The following is a 21,595-nucleotide window of genomic DNA, read 5'->3' on the forward strand; positions in this document are numbered from 1 at the left end:
CAGTCTTTTTGTGAGATGTTGTATTCTGTGTAAAGGAAAATCAGGAGCTCTAAAAGGTACTAATTAACTCAATAATTAACAAAGATTAAATAATTAACTTTTTAGATATCGCAGATTGGAGGTACATTGAAATTGCAACTTTGAGATGCCGGTCAGGCAAAGCCATATCGAATTTTAAACGAGAAAAAAAGCTCATTTCTTTGGCACTGCAGCGCTGGAAATTCTGGCGGTTTTCGACCCACGAAACCGAAACCTAGCAGACGAAGCGCGCTATTAGGGACGCCCACGACTGTCGCAGTCATGACGTCACTGGCTGGACGGCTTGGCCGCTGCCGCTCGCGAAATGCTCGTCTAGCGCAGCGTCATCGACTCGTAGGCATCTGAGATATTGCCAACGCAATGCGCGCGCGCCTCGTCACGGTCCGGGCGTAGTGCTGACAGTTTGGGCATATCAGCTCGCCTAGGCTTCAGTTTTTGGCTGCGAAAGAGGTGCAAGAAAAAGAAAACAGTTGCAAGCATAGACATCGGGCAAATCGGTGTCTAGATTTTTTTTTTTTTCGGTAACGAGTTCTTGTTTTGAGGCTTGGCTTGTGCTCTTTCTGCCACATCTCTGGACGTGCCTTCAGCATGGCTCCGACAGTGCCGCGTAACTTTTCGACTGCTGAAAAGGTGGACATTGTTATTGCCTATGTTAATGCAAATGAAAACGCACCTCTGGCAGCAAGTTTATTCAAGGCGAAGAATCCTGCTTCTCGTGTTCCCGCACTCCCAACTTTCAGGAGCACCTTCAATAGATTCCGTAGAACTGGATCTGTGGAGCCTCAAAGGAGAAAGCGAAAAGCACCAGCAGCCGAATCACATGAGTCAGCTGTAATAAGGTACGTCGCTGTGAAGCCAGAAGCTAGCGTGCGAGAAATCGCCCGAGCGACCGGTGCCAGTTCTTCCACTGTTTGGCGGCTGCTCTCAGTGCACAGATACCATCCTTACCATTTGTGTCTGCATCAGGAATTGACGGCCAGTGACTATGACAAAAGGCTGGACTTCAGTAATTGGTGCTTGATCCAATGCGATGAGTGCCCTGACTTCTTGCACCGTATCTTGTGGACTGACGAGGCCCAGTTCAACAGGAACGCAATTATCAATGTGCACAACGCACACTACTGGTCCCAGACAAACCCATATTGGCTTCGCCCACACCACCATCAGGTTCGCTGGTCGGCAAATGTGTGGTGCGGAATTTTTCGAGGTCAGATTATTGGCCCCTATTTTATTGATGGGAATCTCACCGGCAAGAGTTATACCGACTACATTTTAAAGAATTGTGTGTCCGATTTCGTTTCGGAGTTGCCGCTGAACGCCATGAGGTCAATGTGGTTTCAGCATGATGGAGCACCTCCACATTCTGCTTCCCGGGCTGTGCAATTTCTTAACAGCTCCTTCCCCGAACAGTGGATTGGGCGCGGCGGACCAATTGCCTGGCCACCGCGTTCACCAGACTTGTCTCCCCTCGATTTTTTTTTGTGGGGTTACATAAAGAGCAAAGTGTACGAATCCGAACCGGCGAGCCTCGACGACCTAAAACAAAGAATCAAAACGTCACTTGAACATGTCCCTCAAGAAGTGATCGTGCGAGCGGTAAACTCAGTGAAAGATCGCTTGTTGATGTGCATTGCAATGCAAGGAGGTCACTTCGAGCACATACGTTAAGGAGACTGATTTGCAATGACTGTTTCTGCATAGTCGGCTTTAAGATGCACAACATTTTAATAAACTACCCTTCTAAAGTGCTCTCAGCTTACCGTCCCGATGTTTATTTTCATTTGTCGTCGAAGCAGAGTGGCATATTAACAGTAATTTTGTGTGCAGTGATCTAAAGGTTTCCCGCTAAATCTTGTTGGAGAAAAGCATGCACATCAACTAATTTCATTGCGAACAGAAAAACCATAACAGCTTCTTAAAACCTGGAGGAAACCTTGTCTTGCTCTTGAACGTATTTTAAGAAAGAATTCAGATCCTGCTTGAAGTATTGAACCCCTGTGCAACAAGCTTATCGGTCAGTTGAAAGCAAACGTTCACGCAGTGCAAACTAAAAGAAAGAAAAATGTGGCGGCGTCCCATGAAATACCACGAAGACAGCCCTGGGTTAAGAACAGAGTCAGACAGCCGATAAGAGCCGGCGCTCAAACGATGACTCTGCGCCAGACGCCCATTTCGCGAACGGGAGGGGCCGCCTCCGGCAGCGCGGTTCGCCCGGTAACATCCTGACTGCGTCACACGTGGGCGTGCCTCGTGGTGCGCTTCGTCTGCTCGGTTTCGTTTTCGCGCGTCGAAAACTGCCAGAATTGCGAGCGCTGCAGTGCGAAAAAAATGTGATTTTTTTTTCGTTTAAAATACGATATGGCTTTGCCTGACCGGCATCTCAAAGTTGCAATTTCAATGTACCTCCAATCTGCCATATTTAAAAAGTTAATTATTTAATCTTTGTTAATTATTGAGTTAATTAGTACCTTTTAGAGCTCCTGATTTTACTTTACACAGAATACAACATTTCCCAAAAAGACCGGCATAAAATTTTAATTTGCCTATTTTTAAAAATTGCAGAAAGTCTTAGGTGAAACACCCTGTATAAGCGCGACCAGAAGCGCGCTTACGCGTCTCTGCCTTGCGTTCTTGTCGCGTGATCATGGACTCACGCGAGCACCTCGATCAACAAGGCTAGGGCTTAGCTAGGCCTAGTTAGGCTGGCTTGGTGAAAACATTGGAAACACGCTTGAAGCCTCGGCACTGCCAGTGGCGTGCGCGGGATGCCAGTTCGCAGAGACCGCGCTGTCTCGGGACTGTCTGCCCTTCTAAAAAATGGTCTATAGACAGTTTATAGACTTCTTATAGACTCTGTTGCCTTCCCATAGATATTTCTTCTTGTCTATCCATAGTCTATATACATTCAATAGACAAGTCTACGAAAAGTGTATGGCCATAAATCAATAGATTTTCTATAGGCTGTCTAAGGGCTTGTATTGCCTGTTGACTATTCTCTAGGATTTGTTTATAGACAGTCTGTAGACTTTACAGACAGAAGTCTACCGACAGTGTAAGAAATTTTTGTAAGGGTGATCCGCAAAAGGTCACCTATAGTTTCTATAATACACAGAAACATTCTATTTCAACCGGTATAGAGCCGTACATGAGTACTGGTGCACGTGTGTTAACTGTTGGTCTAATCGGCAGTGTAGCATCCCATTCATCTTATTTAGCGCAACAGACAGGACAACAGAAACTGCGCCTGTAATCGTCTTCCTTTATTTTTCTTGTCCGTTGCTCTAAAGAAGATGAATGGAGTGTAACTACTGGTAATAACAGGTAGTAAAGTACATTGTAAGTTAGTGCAGACAGAACACATCCGGTACAAGACAGCACACACAGCACAAACACGAGCAGCTTGCCAACCCCGCCGAGCATCAGCTAGGCCTAACTAGTCCTAGCCGACAAACAATTCAACACGTTTAAAAGCCTAACAGAGAAGAAACGCTCCTTCGTCGACACTGGCCATACATTACAGCGTGCGCACGGTTATCGCCGGGTAATTCGCGGAGAACGTTGCCTCCACCTGGTTGCCTGTGTGCGCCGGAAGGTGCTACGTGGAACGCTGTGTAGCGAGCGAAAGCACCCAAGGTCAAGGGTATATGGAAGCGGAGGTAGTCGCACACAGGCAAGCAGGCCGACGTCGGTGTGAGCGCGCGTCATTAGCATTCACCGCGCGGCCAGACCACAGCGGCCGCGCTTCAAAACCACTCCCATCGGTCGGAGTGCCTTGCGTTCTTTTTCTCCTGGAATCTTTTCTTTATCCTGAGGCGCGGCCGTTCTTTTAGAGGAGTTGGGTTTCTGTCTTTCATTCCTTTGTCTCCTACGCGTCGCTACGTGCCTGCCTTCCTTCAGGGTTTCCTTAGCCCTGTTTTGTTTTTTTATATTAGGTTCTAAAAGAGGCAAAAAGACCGCCTTCGGCTATACCGCTGGGCGCTAGGAGATAAGCTGCCTAACTCCCAGATCACGGCTCGTCGTTTCGAAATGGGAGACTGCCCGTAAGGTACTCTAAGGAAGAAAAGGGAGAGGAGGGTAGGAAGAGAGAGAGAGGACGTGCCGAGCAAGTTCGCTCGTCTACTTAGCGAATAGAAAGTGGAAGTGAACGGACTCAGTCTGGCCTTGAACAGGAGCAAAAAAAAAGACAAAATTGAACTAACTATAAAAATAAAAGAAGCGTCGTCATCCAGGCGAAGGTTATGCAAAAGAGCGGCGCCCTTTTTTAACCGAAGTTCTCTTCCGGTGAAGTGGTTTTCGCGTGTTTTTTTGTATTTTTTTCTCTATGCCTTTTGTCGTCGACGCTGGAGCAGCGAGATTGCCGCGTGTTAGGAAATAATCGCCCCGAGTCAAAAACCGAATTTGAGAAGAAAAAAAAGAGGAGAGGCGACGAATGTCGGCGAATTAGGGTCGAGAGTGATTGTCTCATTGTTTCCAGGAGACGTGCTTCAAAAGGGACACAGTGATTGTGTTTCGTGTTGTTACTTTCTCTAAGCTTGCGCCTGGGCGAGTTTTTCTTGTCGTTTTTTTTTTGTCTTAAGATACACGATCGGCATTACGCGAGAATGAACAGCTGCTCCCTGCGCAGTTCTGTCCACGCCTATAAAAGAAAAAGAAAGATGATTGCACAGAGTTTAAAAACGCAGAAAAAAGAGGCAATTGTAGGGTGAAGTTAGGGCCGATAGTTCGCGTTTTGGAGCCTAAAGTGGGGGTCATTTTTGCACCCGAGTCAGTCGACATTTGCCGCAGTATATGAGATGCGGGGCTAATTGGTGAGTATATCACGAATTTTTCTCTTAGCTCTTTGAACGGTAGGGACGGCAAAAAAGGAAAAAAAAAAGACAGAAAAAAGAAGTGAGAAGCAGGGCCACATTGTTAGCAGCCACTTAAACACCCAAACTGCACTAGTATAGTAGAAAGCAACTTTCCAAACCCAAAACTTCCGAAAATGAGACCATATGGTGCGATGTAAACGGATGGTCTGATGTCACAAACGTATGACGAAATCCGGACACCAAGGCCAGATAATATATAGCCGTGAGTTGTTACGAAATCAGCTGGTGAGTTGGATTGCGTTACAAGCTGGCTTCCCAGTATTTGAGGCATATCGCTTCCTCATGCGAGAAAAAAAACATGGACAGACGATTACGATAGTTGGTAATGCGAAATTTGAGCGCAGCTCTTCAGGCGCCACCTGCCATGGCTGACAGGTGGCGTTGTCGGCGTAACAAGCCACCTTTGAGATGGCGTGTTACGGTTACGCCGACAACGCCAACGACGCGGAACGAAGTAACGGGCGCTCTGAAAAAAAAAAAAAAGAAAAACACGCCAACCATGTCATGTACAAAGTAACTATTAGTCGTTTATCGGGCAACATAACGGGAGGTTTGTTGATCGCTGTCGATGTTTGACAGTCTTTTCTTGTTTTCTCTTGCAGGCATGGGAACACTTAAAAATCCTGCGGTGTTGACTGGAGGCGACAGATTTCGATGCCGGCTATGACTGCACAGAGACTCTACCCAGCGCTTCCCACAACCAGTCCAACTCAGCCTTTCCTCACCCACGTCTAAAAACACAAGTAAGTCTGAGTGTGTGTCCTATAGGCTTCATAACAAACGTTAGATTTGGATGAAGAGGTTGAAGCATCAGTTCTTAATGTCTTCCACAAGAACGTGTGACGTTTGTTTTTTGTTTTATTGTGCCAAGGCTACGTATAGATTATGACATAAGTCGTATTGAAGGGCTCAGGATCAATTTCGATAATCTCACATACCCAACAATTCTGGACAAAAACATTTTATAGCCGGAAACCGGTTATCAACGCAATTTTTTCACATAATGTAGCATTTCTCTATACCAATCAACATATCCGCAGCTCACCCGACGGCAGTCTTGCTTTTTGTCTATTAATGTTCTTGCTGTCATCCAAAGCGTTCACTATTGTTTTTTTTTTTATGGCATTCTGAACTGTTTGATGCGATCGATGGAAATTATTTAAATCAAAGATTTTGCTACATACCAGAAGAATGGATCATTACCTTCAATATTTCCATAACAGTATCCTGCAGTTTTCCAATTTTCAAAAATTTCATCCCAGAATATTGGACATGCATTCTTTGAGATGCACCAAAATGACTGAAAGCAAACAAATGATACAAATGATACAGATGATGCAGGATGATACAGATGATACAAAACAAATGATACAGGCCAGCGTGGCTTGGAGCCTATAGTGTTTAAATGGCTTGAGAAAACCAATATAGTGTTTAAATGGCTTGAGAAAACCAGTACAGTGTTTAAATGGCTTGAGAAAACCATTCTGGTACCCAGAGATTCTGGAAAAGCGCGTTTTTTCAAGGGCAAGATGTTTATGAACACAATTTTTTCGCATATCGTAAGACTGCACCATAACTTAATCAATACATTCGCAAGATCCCACCTCTGTAAGCTTGTAGTATTCTGCCATTTATAAAAAAAAAAAACTCGCCCCATTTGTTTGCTATGGCAGTTTTAACTACTCGATGCGAGAGCGGAACAAACTTTCAACGCAAGATTTCGCTACGCATCGGAACATGAGACCGTTCGCATCAATATATTCATAACCGTACCTTACAACAATCCACCGTTGCCTCACAATTAATAGTGGGTTTATCGGGTTTAACGTCCCAAAGCTACTGAGGCTATGAGGACGCCGTAATGAAGGTGTCCGGAAATTTCGACCACCTGGGGTTCTTTAACTTGTATTGACACCGGGCAGTACACGGGCTTTCTGGAATTTCGCCGGCATCGAAATTCGACCACCGCGGCCCGAATCGAACCCGCGTCTTTCGGGTCGGCAGCCGAGCGCCATAACCACTGAGCCACCGCGGCGGCACATTTAAAAGTGGTGCCCAAGGAAGTTAGACTTGATTAAATCACTGCGCTTGCTGGCCCTTAAGGATTGAAAATATTATTAAGGTCTTCGTTTCTTTCCTATTTTTTAGACAGGGATGGGTGCATCCAGACTTTTAAACAAAAACGTATAGTGCTGCAGCAGTGAAGTAAACTACATGGTTACCGAAAACGCCTAAAGTACACCGTTTATGGCGCACTGAGTACAAAAAGAGTTACGAATTGAAGATAAAATACGCTTGTAACGCCCAAAGATAGACTACGGCAAACGAGAAAGAGAACAAGGGAAGAAAAAGAGAGAATAAGTAGAAGAAAGAAGAGCTTGATCACAGAAGAGTGCCCTTCCAAAGTGGCGGCAGGAAATAGGTATTCACTGCATGCCACCGCCTCGCCGCCTATTTCTGGGCGCGTTTGCGGGTTTTGTTATCGCGAAGCGGCTCCACCCAGCACTCGAGGCCGAACGAGGGAAGCACGCTTGTTTTGCGGCTCCATTTTTGCTTGGGCTGTTTTCCGTGGCAGCGCCCAAACTAGTAACGCTGAAAGGCAACTACACCCACGCATGCTTGCCATCAGCGCCAGCGCGCTTATTTCAATACTCGGGGACTTCTAGTGAGGGTGGAAGGGAAGGGACAAATACATGCATCCGCGACAGCTAGTACAGTAACAACAATAATAACAACAACAACAACTACTGCAAAACTACTGTAGCGAAGACGATTACAAAACCGTTATTTAGTCCACCAAATAATTAGCACGAACGCTTCTTGTCAGTTATCTTCATTCATCTTTTGGAAGTATTACACTAAGAATGCTCAAGAAAATAGCCTTGAACTGATCTTAGGTCGTAAGATTTGTCGCCACTGCGTACTATTTTTCATCATCATCATCAGCCTGACTACGCCCACTGCAGGGCAAAGGCCTCTCCCATGTCTCTCCAGTTAACCCTGTCCTTCGCCAGTTGCGGCCACTGTATCCCCGCACACTTCTTAATCTCATCCGCCCACCTGACTTTCTGCCACCCCCCGCTACGCTTGCCTTGTCTTACAATCCATTCTGTTACACTTAGGTACCGGCGGTTATTATATTCACTGGGGCTGAAATATGGAACAGCCTTTTACATAACATAATTTAAAACATGAAGTTTTGCGTCTTCAATAAAACGGTAATTGTTTTCATCAAGGAATACAGTCTGCAGAATATTTTGGAAAATGATTACTCACAAAAATTGATAACTTTTCTAATGAATCCATCACCAGCCACGACGCCTAAAGATTTAGATGAATACTGAACACTTTGTTTCATACAAAGTGAAACAGAACTGCTTATTCCTATTCTGTAATAAACAACAACAACAACAGCAACCAAAACATCAACAACAGCCCCAGAAATAACCACAAAACAACCAGGACTCTAAGTGGTATGACTTGCAGAGGGGAAAAAAAAGATAAAACACATACGCCCCTGTCGCCGATGCAAAACACCTCAATAAAGCGATGTGAACCCTGGAGACGTGAGCGTTAACGAGAGCAACGCGGACGGCTCTAATGTCAACAGCAAGAGCGAATGACGTCAACGACGCCGTAGCATCGCAAGCACCACCAAAACAGGGGCGACAGCGATGACCCGTGCAAAAAGAAAAAGCGGCCTAATGTAGCCGGGACCCGGCCCGTCAGGTCCGCGTGTGCCCAGTGTTGCGAAACGCCTGCCTTCGGCCGGCCCAACATCGAAAGCCCGTTAGCACCTGTCGCCTCCTGGTTTCGATCGGCCTTGTACACAGCTCTGGGCGGAGTAAACAACACCGAGCGGGGAAAAAGGGAGGGCTGGGGAGTGGGTCTAGGGAGAAAAGCGCGCTATGGAAGCCGCCCTGTGCGATTTATCATTCGGCGTGTCCACTGCTGTTGGCGTCTTCGCGAAGTTGCCTCTCGGCCTCCGGAAGGACTTCCACTTGACTTTGGGCTCCGGCTCGCAAGTTGGGGCAGCTACGGGGGAAGTGGATGGGCCGCTTTATCATGTATTGGCACTTGCGTGGGCAGCTGCGTGGCCCACGGTCGCAGCCGCAGTGTCAAGAGGAAAGGTGCGCAGCAGTTGTGGGTAAGCCGCTATGATAGTTATTATAGTGCCCTAGCACTTACAGCTGCCATTCCCCGCGTTTAGCCGTTGTGCGCTTTGCTTGTCTGAAGCCACTTTCCTTGCAGGCTGGTCTACGTGTGTGTGTGTGGTGTGGTGTGGTGTGTGTGTGCGCATATATATATATATATATATATATATATATATATATATATAGAAGATAAAGTCACCAGAAATTGAAAAACATAACAAGATTTAATTCACGACGTTTCGGCTGGAGGACCAGCCTGGTCCTCCAGCCGAAACGTCGTGAATTAAATCTTATGTTTTTCAATTTCTGGTGACTTTATCTTATATTAGTCAATCAGCTGCCAATAAATAATTTTTGATATATATATATATATATATATATATATATATATATATATCACAGAAGCGAACAGCCACAGAAACCAAGGGGCACAGGGGATTTTTTTTAAGATTTATTCATTTAATTTGTGGTGTTGATCAGTTTAGAATATTACCGAATATGTTATTCAGTAATATTCTAAACTGATCAACACCACAAATTAAATAAATAAATTAAAAAAATCCCCTCTGCCCCTTGGTTTCTGTGGCTGTTGGCTTCTGTGATATTTATAACGAGCCCCTCATTCCCCTTCCCTTGTTTGCTTATATATATATATATATATATATATATATATATATATATATATATATATATATATATATATACCGAAGTATACGCTTCGTTAAAGGAAACATATTTATTGGACTCGACGTTTCGATCGGAAGACCGATCTTCTTCAAGAGAAGAAGATCGGTATTCCGATCGAAACGTCGCGTCGAATAAATGTTTCCTTTAACGAAGCGTATACTTCTCTATGTACTCCTGTAATCAGTCAAGTACCTCATGCTCTCGCAACCTATATATATATATATATATATATATATATATATATATATATATATATATATATATATATATATATCTTAGTTCCAAGATATTAAAAAATACCATTTCTATATCCAGCAACATTCTGTACCATATATTCAAGCAGTCTTTGTCATCGGGACAGCTGCCTAATGACTGGAAAATGGCAAAAATCATAGCCATATTTAAAACTGGGAATAAACACTCCCCGGAAAATTACCGTCCAATTTCATTGACCTGCATTTGCTGCAAGATGCTGGAGCATATAATTGCTTCTGATATTTATAATCACCTAGAGTCCAATAATTTCTTTTTTCGCCATCAACATGGTTTCAGGAAAGGATTATCATGTGAGACACAGTTACTCGAATTCACGACTGACCTGCACTTTAACATGAACAATAACCAGCAGACCGATTGCATTTTCCTTGACTTTTCCAAAGCTTTTGATCGTGCAGCTCATTGTCGCCTTATTGCTAAATTAACTGCACTTCGATTTGACTCCTTCACCCTAACATGGCTTCGAAATTTTCTTTCGAATCGTCAACAGTTCACAGTAGTTAATAATATTGCTTCGTCTCCTACTTACGTTAGTGTGCCTCAGGGCAGCGTTTTGGGCCCTTACTCTTCCTAATTTACATAAATGATTTGCCACTTAATGTTTCTCCTCGCTTACGTATTTTTGCTGGTGACTGCATTATTTATAGATCAATTAACAGTACTGACGACCACCTGGCCCTTCAAAATGACCTTAGCCTAATTCATAGTTGGTGTAACACCTGGTTAATGGCTTTAAATGTGTCAAAATGTCAGGTAATTTCTTTTAGTCGTAAGCGTGACAACTCACATTTTTTATACAACGTCAATAATAAAGAATTGTTACATACAGTATCGTATAAATATTTGGGTGTTCAACTAACCGAAAACCTCTCCTGGACAGACCATATTGCAGCCGTTTGCGCAAAAGCTTCAAGGACATTAGGTTACCTACGTCGTAATCTGGGTAATTCACCTTCCAACATCCGAAAATTGGCCTATCAGACATTTGTTCGTCCACAGCTCGAATATGCATCATCCATTTGGTCCCCACATCCTACATACTTAATCGACATGCTTGAATCAGTCCAGAACCGAGCTGCCCGTTTCATTTCACGTAATTATAGCCATCACTCCAGCGTAACGCAAATGAAACTCGATCATTCCATACAGCCTTTAGTTCTTCGCCGTAATATCGCTCTGTTATCCTTGTTTCACAAATATGTTTATAATGCCACACAATCCACACTTCATACCCAGACCGCATCGAACACGTCTCGTCGATTAAATAACCACTTAAGTTTTGCGCGCATGTACGGCACGACAGATGCTTTTAACTTTTCCGCACTCCCTACCGCCATTCGCTTGTGGAACAATCTGCCTGATCACATTGCTTCCGAGTCAGATCAAGAAAAATTTCGTCATCTCCTACACGAGCATTTTTCACAATAGCACTTACAAATCACTTTATCTTGTCTCTTACACTTGGCAATCTGCTTTGAACTTCGTTTGATTTTCTTTTTTCATTGCAATCTCGCTCTTGTGAATTGCTATTTTATGCTGCGTCGTGTGTTCACTTGTATGCCCTGTATATGTTATTGCTTTTTTGCGTCTTTTTTCCTGAATATCACTTCAAGAATTGTACTCCCTGATATGGTCATTTTTTGTGTTTTTTTGTGTGTTTTTTTGCGTTTTTTTTACTCATGTTATTTCCTTAAGTGTACCTTTGTGGCCTTTCATTACTGCAGTTGTTCCTGTTTCATGTTTTAATCTTGGTACTAATGTTGGTGAGCCTTGTATTGAGGTGTATCTTTTGTTTACCACTTTACTCTGCTGCTTACTCTGTAACCACTCTTACACAATGCCCCTATGGGGCCTGTAAGGTATTTTAAATAAATAAATAAATAAATAAATAAATAAATAAATAAATAAATAAATAAATAAATAAATAAATAAATAAATAAATAAATAAATAAATAAATAAATAAATAAATAAATAAATAAATAAATAAATAAATAAATAAATCAACCTTCCCGCCTGCGTGGCAACAGAACCAGCTCAAGCCCCACTGATGGCACCACCTGCCATAGAAGGGCGGTGGCGCGTCGCTTGACCGCTATACCACTGCGCCAGGAGGGGTAAGAAGACTACCAGAGATTTATTAATGTAGAGTGTTGCCAACTCCGCATGTACGGATATTAACCAATGAACAGTATCCAAACAACTGCCATTGGTCAGCACTGAATCTGAACATCGGAACAGAAGAGAAAACCGAAGTGTTAGCGCACATGATTCGCATTTGTCCTAACTGCACAAATCGACCATAATTTTTTAGGTTGCGTCTATGTATCGCTAGATGCCGCTACAACAAATACTGGCGCGCAGCGCTGTTTTGTTTCCTTAGAAAAAAAAAAAAGCTACACGCAAATTCGTGTCATAATTAGTTATTTCACGAATAGCTATCGGTATACAACTTCGATCGAGACACCAGTCCGCTCTGCGAAAATTGCAGCTCACCTGAAAAGGTGTTGTACATTTTGTCCAAATGTCGAGCCCATCGAATATTTCTAAGCTTAAAAACAGAGGTAGTTGTTTCTGTGCCGCTCACTGTAGAATGTGCATTAGGTCCTGCGTAGCGGCACTCTGCGGCACATTTCTAATGTGTGTAGACCGTAGTTACGTGGCCGCAATTGAGGTATTTCCGCATTTTTTCTTCTTTTCTGCATTTGCTTCACCTCTTCTCTTACCGCAGCATTTCTCGTAAAAACACACTTCCCTGGCGAGAATACCGTGTACGTGGTATTTCAACACAATGGAAAAGGGTTCTTTATTTAGACCTCTGCCAACCCGACAGGTCTGAAAAAGATGGCTCGTTCTCGTAGCTTCCGCTGCGTAGTGCCACAGAAAATTTTCCGCGAGTGTAGCCTGTCGATCGACGTGACTACACTAGGCGCCAACTTCTGTTGGCAATAGAGCGGGAGCTATAGAGTGAACACATGCCATCTGTTCCTGCTCTACTGTCAAAATCGTAGTATATTTGTAAGAAAAAGTTATTTAAGACATATTTCTAGTCACAGAAAGCAACGCGCAAGGCAGTGGCGCACCGTATGCTGTATAGCCGAACTATATGATGGAGTGACTCAGTTATGGATGCTTCCCCGTTGTAGTTCTCCATTCACTGATGAGAAAAGTTTTTGCCGAGCATAGTACAGGTCTTAGCTTGACTTTCAATAAACACCTTTTTCTCTGAATAGATACTTTTACGAAGGACTGAAATTGCACATACGTGTTCATAGATTTCCAAAGGTAAAAGACTTGCGCAAACAGTAGAAGAAGAAGGAGACGGTACAACAGGACTGTTGTACCGTCTCCTTCTTCTTCTACTGTTTGCGCAAGTCTTTTACCTTTGGAAATTATGAACCAACTCGCCCAGAAGAAAGTACTTAGTGTTCATAGAATGATGAAGGATTGTTCACGACGGTGCGAGCTGGTTTTCAAGAGTGGCCGTTGTCTAGTTTAAATCTGTAGACCCGACTAGATTCTTCGCGAAGGATTCCAACACGGTCTGCCCATTTCTACAACGTTCAGGATCACCCGTCAACTCCGAAGACCTTAATTAGCGCGCAGTATTTGAGGATGGCATAGAGGTGGCGGAAAGTGCATAGGGCACGTCACCGGCGTGTGCGTAGAGATGAAGCCCGGATTCCTTCAGGCGGGTCAGTCCGGGGGAGCAGCCTACGATACTTGGCGAAGCCCCGCAGAGCTGACGCATTAGGCGGGACCATGCCCCCGTGTTGTTTATGCAGGGGTGCCGTCACGTACCAAACGCTCGCAGAACGGTTACGCCCATGCGGGGACACCGGCTTCTTCGAACAGTCACGTAAGATAGGGCACAAACGAGTCGCTAGCACGTAACGTCCGCTGCTTACCAAAATATGTTAAAAAAAGCACGTAAATGGCAGTCTCATTTTTTTTCCTTCGTTCCGTCAATAATATCATAAGAATTCTGAATGCTTTTGTGGGTTCATAATTTCGCCTGGATTGGTATGCTGCTGTGCATGGAAGAGATTTAGAATGCTTGCGCTATATGCTCTCAACGCAGCGCTTCCGGTAGTTTTGGCAAAGATTTCTCTTACTGGGCCAGTGATACAGGTGGAATGATAGCGGGGCAACAGTAGTGACGTCATCTATCTCTATATATGAGGCGCCTGAGCAATGGAAGTTATATTATGCAACGGGAATTTCACACCGCCTTTAAACGCGTTATAATAATACCATAAACGAATCTTGTGGTTGTAATTGTATTTGTTCTACTATACAAACACATAAAAAAGGGTTTACTGAATAAAAATAGAAAACCATTGTACTCGGCAATCCAGCATAGAGTGACCCAGAATGCTTTCGTAGGTAATACTTCGTCGATGCAGTGCGATGGTGCCGAGTTCGAACCCCGGACTAGGACGACTTTTTCTTTAACTGCGAAGTTGCTATGAAAGCCGCAAAACTCCCTTTTAAGGCGGAAGCCTTTTAATGCCTCATCGTTGCCGACAGAAGGTTGTCAGCAGAGGTGTCAAGCTTTTCTAGTCAGACCAGAAAAAAAATATTTGTGCACGATGGGATTCGAACCACCATCCCTCACTTCCACAGCCGAGCTTGCTACGCTACTACGCTACTTCCTGCCAACGCATACTTAGTTCTCCTTGTCTAGGACGCTGCAGAATGTTAGCAGAAAGGCGTCGAATCAGACGGATGCCTACCAAACGCCCTCCAGTGTCTCCAGCATTTAAGATTCACAAACGATAGTGCACTTAATTAACATCTTAACCCCACATCAATGACACAGGCAGCAACACCGCGCTTAAGGCTTTCGCCTCACCGCACTTTAGGTCAACAAAGTGCCCCCCTGAATTTTTTAGCTGTATGGCTGCGCTTCGGTGGTTGCTAACGGCTAATTATGCCCGTATTCTAATGCCTCGAAATACCGCTAAGAATGACCTCCAACATTTTTCAGGATTACACCACCGTCACAAAAGAAGTAAATATAAAAAAAAAACACCCGCGCTCTTCACCATCACTCAAGCCGTGGATGAGACACCGATATTTCTTCCTCGCCCCCTCCTCTGCATCGCACCCCAGGGGCTCGCCTCTCTTCCTTCCCAAACCACCTCCGTTATCCAGAGCAACAAACCTGCGCCTCCGCCTCTACTTCCTCCGCCAGCCGTGGTCTCAAAGTTGGCCTCATCTGTGCGCACGCTCACGCTCACGCGGGAGGAAGGAATGCCTCGCTCTGCTCGACTCCGAGAAGCTAGAAAACGCAAGCGGCCGGAAAAAGTGTGGCTCCCCGAAGAAACGGCCCGTTCTCACGCCATGCCGACGGCCATTACCACGCCAGTACCACCATCCGCGCATCCAACGAGATGGGTATACAGCGCCGCAGAGCGCCGTTTAGTGCCCACTCGATAGGGCTAGCACCGGTAATGGCTGTAAACGGGCAGCCCAAACGACCCGCGGGGAATTGCTTTCTCGCCGCTGGCATCGACAAGGCGGGTCTTGTTCCGTATATGGCGGTTGCGTCAAAGGTCGTACCACAAGGGGGAGCCTGTGCTGGAAAGACGAAAGGGTGAGGGCTACGGAACAAACACTCTGGACAAGTAGAGTGCATGCAGAAAAGAAAGTGGACATAACGACACCGCCACGTAGGAAAACCATTGCACCATTTACAACAGACAGATGCGTTACGGTGCAATGACGCGGTCTAGGGCTCAAAGTGCGCTGGACCTCCTACAAGCTTCAAGCTCCTAGGGTGTTCAGCACTGACAAGAAGGTACACAGTAACAAGAAGGTTCATGGTGACGGAGATACTCGAAGCGCCCTACAGAAGCGTCATTGGAAATGAACGTATTTCTTCCTGTGTGCTTTCATTAGCACTTAGTTGAAACCGAAGCTCTGGATTTCAAACCTTGAAATGGCTGTAGGCACCTTTAACGGTGTTTCGAGAGAGGTTACCTCACCTGAGCCGGCAAGGAAGAGACTTACACCCATGGAGACTAAAAGACCATTCACTTATTCCATGACGACGGGAGATGCATGGTCAGCAAGGAACACTGGTTAAGAGTTGGGCACTGCGGAGCTTAATTCTCAAGGCTCAAATGCCAATCTCTTCCTACCTCCGCGAAGAGCAACAAGCAGCAATCCCGCGAGACCTTGATAATGCAGCTAGATATCCTGGTAAAAAAAAAAAAAAAATCTGCCATAGTTGTGAGAGAGGCTTTTGGCCAATAACTGACGGTGATTGCTTTCAGAAATAGCGGCAAATGTCCTGTCCACATGTATAACTACATATGAGCCCCTTCGAAAATAAACTCACTTAATAGCTAGCGCTCGGTGTCTCGTGTTGACTCGTCTGTTTTGTCCGTTCTGAAGTTAAGCACTCCCCTTTAATGGCATAATAATACTCTTAGCCAGCGCAGAAAAAAATTCTGTCATTTGACAGGGCAAGCACAGCAGTTCTCAGTTACGACTGATTACGACAATGATAGCGACGTCATTTTTCCGGGAGAAAGTTACTTATGCGCAGGCATAGGGAGAGAGAGAGAGATACCCTTTAATGCAAAGCAGATAATTTAGTCGTGGTTTAAAAATCACTGGTATGCTACCTGCATGGGGTAGGGAATTTGGGAGACAAAGATGGAAGGAGAGCATTGCAGAAAAGGTAAAATAAAAGAAAATGAAAAGGGGAGAAGATTAAATGCGACCATTAAAAGGGGAATATTGTGCATGGGCGAGTAATGATGTTACGTATGCAGTGATGAAGTGCATAGTCCGGAAAATGGGCTAACAAAGTTCACTGCATGAAGAATGAGTGCCGGTAACATGCAAGCCGAAAATAGAGCTTGTCAAGATGCCAAATGTCATTTAGATATGCAAATAAAAAGTTCATTGCATGTCTTTGTTGCTTAAGGCATGCTTACGGACCTAAAACACTGTCCATTTTTAGAGGCACTGGGGAGAGCTGCTCCATGCAATGTTCATAGTGCGCACGCTTGTCAGCATACACAGGAAACTCAAGCAGGATATGCTCCACAGTTTCGATCGACTCGCAGTTGTCACACAACTGGCTGTTCGCTTGTCCGAAACGGCATCTCAAGCCGTTTGTAAATGCTGCGTTCAGGCGAAGTCGGTGGGAAAGTGTTTCCAGATGGCGAGGAATTCTGACTGGGAGTCTTGATCTGAGATGTGGGTCGATGGAGTAAAGAAACATTTCAATGGATACCAGCACAGTGTGGCATTCTGGCCAACGAAAAAGCAGATGAAGCGGCCCGTAAAGGTCACCAACATCGTAGATACATTCAGACTTTCTTCACAATATCATGTGCATCTCGAATGGCTAAAAGATTTGCTTCCGAAGAAATGTGTCGGCTCTGGAGCTTATCGACACATCACTACGAAGGCATACGCTACGCTTAAGCAGTGCTACGCTGGCTGAGCCTGGAACGGCGCAGTCGTCCTTTCTGTGCGGACAATGTCGATTATGCGTCGATCTCTGTCAAAGCATTTCCACTGGCTTTTTGTGGGCGCGCCCATCGTCGTTATGAGGTTGAAAAAAACGAACATAATTGAAGATCGAAATTCATCTGATGTAGGAATGCGCCGAACGAGACACGAGTGAACTAGCGTGCGGAATTTGTCGAAGGCCGCTCGGACTTGCAGTGCGTACGACGACGGTAAAGGCGGTGAGCGCGAAAGTACAGGAACAGAGTAAGCGCGTGCTATAGCAGTCGTACGCTTAGATCAGATGTGGTTCTAATGGAAGTTTAAGCTCTTTCGCATTTTAGCTTAGGGACGTTTACTGGCTTCGTCACTGTCGTCGTCATCGTTCTCTTAGCAGTACTAGTTATATGTATCATAGGAAACTCGACGACGTCAACAGTTCAAAACCATGTGATCCCATTCTGAGCAACGAGAATGGATGAAACGCTGTGTCCACCCTCAGGACAATGGCAAAGCCCTTCTGTGATTATGCGAACGCAGGTGCCAGTGCAAGTCTATAGTGCCTGGAAGTGGGCCCTCAGCGATGTGTAGGTTGGGGTTTTACAGTACTTCCCGTAACTCCTTCGCTCTAATGGAGAGAGTGAAGTTCGCGGTGCTGTAGTTTGTTTACCGCATCCGGTCGCGTAGTGGAATGCCCATTATGTGCTTTTCTTGGGCCCTCCGCACAACCGCACAGAAAGGGGTCAGTGAACCCAGCGGGAGAAGGGAGGCGCCGAATGGCGGGGGATTACAGGAGACGTCAAACTCCCCTCATGGACGGAGTCGTTAGGCGGCATCCTGTGTGCACGTGTGTACGGCGAGGCTGACCCGCGCCACAGTGCGTGGCTCTTTGTACCATGTCTGCAGCGGCATGCTTTGACATATTGTCACGCTAGCTGCAGGCATGAGGAGCGACGACGAGAAACAGATGAGTTGAAATGGCGTTCCTCGAACTTGGCGGCAACCGGACGTTGGGAAAGCGAGTGTTCGCGAAGCTCGCAGCGGGAAAGCATAATTATCCAAAATCGTGATGGTGGAAAGTGTGCATATGTGTACAGTGTCGCGATGAGTTACCTTCTTTCCCCAGTCATTCATTGGTTGTGTTATTCTTTCCCCAATTGCTGATTGGTGGTATTTTCCTTTCCCCAATAAGTTATTGGGTGGATGTTTGCATAGTACTTGATTGGTTATTCTCCCACCGAGGGCGATGACATGGAATTTAAAACCCGCTGCTTCGGCAGGACCGAGGGCTGGTTTCGTCACCTAGAACTGCGAGCCAGTCAAGTGTAAATATGTTTTCTCCTTGCTTGTATCCTCCTTTGTGCTTTTAATTGTTATAAAAAGTTAACCTCTCCTAAAGTGTCCTCTTGCAATGTGATTGAGCAATTCGAATCTTCAAGACGTCAAGAATCCTTCAATCATCATCTTTAACCCAATTTCCCTCTACGAGATCAAGAGGGAATCCAACTGAGAGATAAAGAACTGTCTGGGAGTTTTCGTGCCGTGTTATGTTCTCGTTATCTTAATTGCGCCCGTAAACTGTGCGCACCTCTTGATCAGGCTGCTTTGACAATTAAGCCCACCGGTGGGTAGCGGAAATAATATTGCAGCCTCCATTTTAGTGCCAGAAAATCGTGACGCAGACTTATAATAAAATGGCTTCGGAGAAATATTTCCCCCCATGATCACAGCTTTCAAAAACGTTTTGCGCCACCACCCTCTACACCCTAATTCACCACATTTGTATCAAATTTACATTCTTCGCAAACTCCCGACATAGCAAGGCTGCTTCGTGGACTTGCCCGCGGCATGACTCTGGGTTCATGGAGTCGCGGCGCCATAAACTTTGCCCGTTTCTAGAATTCAAGCTGCCACTCGGCCTTTCTCGCTGCGATGCAACTCGTTGTGTCGCCTGTGGCTGGGAGTGGCGTTCAGGAACGTTAATTCTCACCTAGCAACAATGGCAGACTCTTCAGCTTGTGAGCACTGTAGCTGCTCCCACTCAGTGACCGCTTCGACAGCCAACGAGTGTATCTGCAGGCAGCACTACGCACTCATCGAGTGCATATGGAGGGAGTTCTCCGTCGCTTGGATTCTAGTCCCTTAGGAAAGGCCGCGATTCTGGGACATTGGCCACAACTTTCCTGAGCTAGCTAGGACAACCATCAAGGCGCTCTTCAAATATTTAAGAGGCACAGGCTCGAATGACAAGATGCAGACTCACTGTGGGCGTCCTGTGTTGCGACGGACTAAAGGAGAATACAGGAATGTTCCATACAGCGGACTGAGCTTTTCTTTTCTCTCTCGCTCCCTCTATCGCCTTCCTCACGTGCAGGGTAGCCAATCAGGCACTTCTTGGTTAACCTCCCTATCTTCCTTTCTTTTCTTCTGTCTCTCTTCCTGTCTGCTTTCGTAGACGCAGCTGTTTTCCAGGCAGCTGCATAAGTACTCGTATATTCTCCAAGACACGAGAAAAACAAAGACTAGACGACTTCATTCACACCCCGGCCCTGACTAAACGGCCCGGTCCATCGCGGTTCGACAATGCATTAAGGCCGGAATACATGGAGCGTTTTTACGATTTTCGCCCGACGGCGCAGATTTGACGCCCGGCGTCGACAAAAACGCCCTCCGCCGCCGATCTGGACCGGCTAGATTTTGACGCGCGGCGTCCGGTGAGACCGGAAGCGGCGGCTGAAGCGAGCCAATAGCAGCGCAGCAAGCCCGCTCTTCCGGTCCTCTGCCTGCCGCCGCCAACATGGCCGCCATGGCCGTCGAGCTACGCAGTGTTTTTGGCACGGAAATGTTATTGTGAAAATAAACGCTTCATCAGACTTGGAATGTCGCTTTTTTTGGAGAACACGGCCGAATCTTGGAACGGAATGCCTGCGCTCCCTCCCTGAAGCGAATGTGTTGAAGAAAACCGCAGCCGCTGGTGTCCGCGGCTGAGCGGCCGTCCAAAGGTACGCGACGGCATGCATTCGAGCACGCAAATCTTTATAGATACTTAAGCGCGCGTGCTAAAATTTGTACAGTGGTGTCGAAGTGAAACTTTCCTGATTTTAACAGAATGGTCAGCGTCGCGGTTCTCACAGACCCCCTTGCACAGTGGTGTTTGCCACTAGTTGATCACATTTGCTTTCGCGTCGAGGGATACGCGGCGGCGCGCCGCCGGTTCAACGCTCCATGTATCTGCAGCCTGGCGTCGTGCCGGCGCGATGTTTTCTGCCGCGTGAATGTCGTCGAATAAAACGTGGCATGTATCCCGGCCTTTATTCCAAAATTCTTTTTTTTTTATTTCTGTGCCACAAAACGGAAATGAGGAAAAAAAAATGATGAAAATATTGGGGTCTATTCAAAGGCACATCGCGGCGTGTGTCGTGAAAAGTATCCACAACCTGAGCGTGGCGCAGCGTAACACTGCATCGATGTCGCGCGGCATGCCACAAAACACTGGATATGTTTGAATAGTACTGCTGCAAAACGGCGTGATGAAATCGACCCGCAGGTTTGCGAGGCGAAACGCTGCACAGGCGGCCTTGCTTTTACATACTCAGGTTTCCCGTCGGAGCGTCAGACACGAAAAAATTAAGAAACGAAGCACTGCAGGGAAACTAACGCCTTATATAAAACCCCTGGGCTCTACACTTTTACCGAGGAGGGGAATAAAATGCTGTAGGGGTTAAACTTTTTGGGGACTAACTGCGTTGTCACAACGTTTAGTTCCTCAGACTAAGAACGTTACTCCCCCACAGACTGGCCACAAAGGGACACCAGTCATAGCACTCTCTCCCAACAGTGTCGCGAGCATTAACTCTGCAATTTGTCCCATTTTACTCTTTGTTTAGCTTTGAGCGTAGCTCTCGGAATAGCTTGGAAGGTCAAGCCAGAAAGCCTAGAGCATATCGAGAGCTGCTGCATTAAATCCAGCACGCTCATGAATGCTGGATTAGGTGCAACACATCACCCAACCTGTCAGTGACACGCTGGGCTACAGAAGCTATAGACAGAACGCTACAGGTTATGAAATGGAGTGTCCTCAATGAAACGTATTTTTTTTT

At 45.7% G+C, this 21,595-nt stretch overlaps 1 protein-coding gene across 2 annotated transcripts in view; it reads left to right on the top strand.

Moving 5' to 3' along the window:
- Positions 1-21,595, top strand: part of LOC149335946 (uncharacterized) — a 164,961-nt gene that overhangs the window by 127,167 nt on the left and 16,199 nt on the right. For both annotated transcript variants that reach the window (XM_089552495.1, XM_089552493.1), the window contains exon 3: positions 5,513-5,653. The gene's annotated coding sequence lies outside the window, so the exon portion shown is untranslated. The remainder of the gene's footprint in view (positions 1-5,512; positions 5,654-21,595) is intronic.

The sequence above is a fragment of the Amblyomma mixtum genome, chromosome 7 (assembly GCF_055824585.1).
Source record: "Amblyomma mixtum isolate Tamu chromosome 7, ASM5582458v1, whole genome shotgun sequence".
Classification (NCBI taxonomy): Eukaryota; Metazoa; Arthropoda; class Arachnida; order Ixodida; family Ixodidae; genus Amblyomma; species Amblyomma mixtum.